This window comes from Morone saxatilis, unplaced genomic scaffold (genome assembly GCF_004916995.1).
Source record: "Morone saxatilis isolate NCDOM2014 unplaced genomic scaffold, NCSU_SB_2.0 Contig24, whole genome shotgun sequence".
Classification (NCBI taxonomy): Eukaryota; Metazoa; Chordata; class Actinopteri; family Moronidae; genus Morone; species Morone saxatilis.
The window spans coordinates 7,836,512-7,839,320 of record NW_023339807.1 but is presented as its reverse complement, the minus strand read 5'-3'; positions in this window follow the sequence as shown (position 1 = coordinate 7,839,320).

Here is a 2,809-nt window from a genome sequence, read left to right as displayed (position 1 = left end):
GTCGGCCGTAACCACGCCAAAAACAATCTCGGGTGGGAGGGACTAATCAGACGCGCACCAAAACAATTGAGGATGTACACTTTGTCCTCTTTATGTGACTTCCTACATTCTCTGTCAGATATATTTCTATACACCAGTCCTACCGCCTGGATGCTGGAGTGTATTGGCAAGAAAGACAGTAGGATTCACAGTTACAGGTGTGGAGAGTCCTTGACGGAGAATCAGCGGTACGTTTTTGCATTTTTTTATATTTACACGCGAGTGTGGGCACCCAAACAGCCTGATGATCATTAATCATAATAATGTTAAAGTTATATCTAGTGCGCCGAATAATAAAAAAAATATATATATGTATAGGCAATGCTGAGAGTTGTCTGCCAAGGTCTCTCACACACATACACACAAATACACACACACAATTATGTGAAAGAAGAACTAACTGTCGGCCCCACATTAACCCTGTTCTTCATCCGTCTATTGGCTTCCTGTAAAATTCACAATCAACTAAAATATCCTGCTGATTACATATAAGGCACTGCATTGCCTTGGCCCCAGTTACATTTCTGATCTCCTCCTGGTCCCTTATTCCACTTTATGATAAAATAATTACTTTGTTGTATTTGTAGTTTTACTTCAGTGAAGTATGTGTCATCTTCCAGTGCTACGTTTAGGAAAGACTCAGTGTGTTAGGATCTCTGCTGGAAAACGCAAGACAAATCAAGTTCAACATGTTCCCTCAGAGACATGAAACTATGAAATGTAACTCTAAGCAACAAGTTCTCTTTAGAACAACTTCAGCATTTTACAACACTGATATGAAACAGAGAGAAGCAGTTATAGCATGATGAAGCGTGATATAGTAGACTTGGAAAAAGAGCAACATTTTAAATGTTGAAGAACTTTCAAAGTCAGTAAAATAGAAGTGAATAGTGATATCAATCCCAAAGAAAGAACTAGAATAACTGCCCTGAGATCATATGCCTCTGCTTATCAAGTTGCTGTTTAGACTAATAACGTATGTAATGAATACTTGTAAGGGATTTAATACAAGGTATAAAGTGCAATTTATTGGGCTAAATGGAAGTTATCACTACATTGATGTTACATACAGTATATATGATTCCAGTGAATATACATTACACATGATCTTATAGAGTATAGCTTCACAAAATGCCATTTTTATACCTTATGAACTGTAGGTGAAACTCACACACACAGGATGATGATAATAATCCAGTACATGCAGTCACTTGATTCCTCGAACACTTGAAATTCAGTGAAGAGGGAGTAAGGGAATGGCAGAATGGATGAGATGGAAAGACGAAAGCCTGTACTGTCCTACTTATTGTTTACTCTTCATGTTGTTCCAGTCAACATGAAAAGTGTGTGTGAAATCAGGAATCGGCCAATTCATTCTAAAATTATGGCTATAATAGCCCATAGATATGGCATTCACAAGGATCGGATGGATGGACAACCCAAGAACATAATGCTTCCAGCCACAGCACGGAGGTTAAATGATGATGAGGAATAATGGGATATAATGTTTGAGCTCTCCCAACAGGTTTTTGTGTTTGTGTGGGCTCTGCTATGGATCAGTGGGAGGACAGAGAGGCGAGAGTCCCTCCCTCTAAAAGGACCAAAACTCAGAGGTGAGAAGAGGATCTCTAATACCCAGATGTTAGTGCGTTTTTTTGTCCAGTGTGAGAGGGGCTTAACTGTCCATGACTCTTCTCCATGTCAAAGCTCCAATCACCCCACACACCATCATTATTCACACTCAGAACTACGTGTGTGTTTTGTTGAAGTCCAGAGCAGCAGAACACAGCAGACTCTGCTGGACCTGGACCTGGACCTGGATCTGGATCTGAACCTGGGCCTGAACCCAGCTGTGTGTCTATGAAGAGTGATCTGTCCATGGAGCCTCCTCTTGCTTTTAGACAATCTGCTGACAGAAGGTGAGAATTTAAAACTGATTTGTTGTCTGTGTTAAAAGATTGAAGATATCTTTCATTAGTTTTTAACCAGCATGCACATATATTTGAAATATTTTTCTTTTAGTATCCAGCAGCAGAGATCATACTCTCCTGAACCCAGTTGTCTGTTCTTCAAGAGTGACCAGTCGAAGCAACATTTCATTGAATTTAAAGGACAACCTCCATCTACTGATCAGATGTAAGCTGTAATTGACAGTAAAAATGGGGTTATGCTAGTCAAGTCAAGTCAAATCAAGTCAAACATTTATTATGTATACACTATAGCTATATATATATATTATAATTCACTGAACTGTTGATGTGTGCCCACTTGTCTGCATTTGGATCTTGTTGCCTCGTATTCACCTGCTTGACAATCTGGGAGCTGCCCAGTACAACCAGTCTGATACAAGCAGACACTGAGCAGCTCTCACCTGCAGCAAATCCTACAAGATTTGTGTTGGGTCCCTTGGGATCCCAATCCTAATGCAGTTCCCTTACTCCAAGGCACTCCCGCAGTGTACAGTGACCTTTACCACTACAGGGAGTCATCGGATTTACTGTTCGCATCCAGATATTACTTTATTGACCTTTTACTTTATCTGTTTTTGTCTTTATCTCCCTGGGCCTGAACCCAGCTGTGTGTCCATGAAGAGTGATCTGTCCATGGAGCCTCCTCTTGCTTTTAATCAACCTGATGATGGAAGGTGAGAATTTAAAACTGACAAAAAGTTATTGGTGACATTTGTTGTCTGAATTAAAAGACTGAAGATATTTTTCATTAGTTTTTATTCAACATGCACATATATTTGAGCTGTTTTTCTTTCAGGATC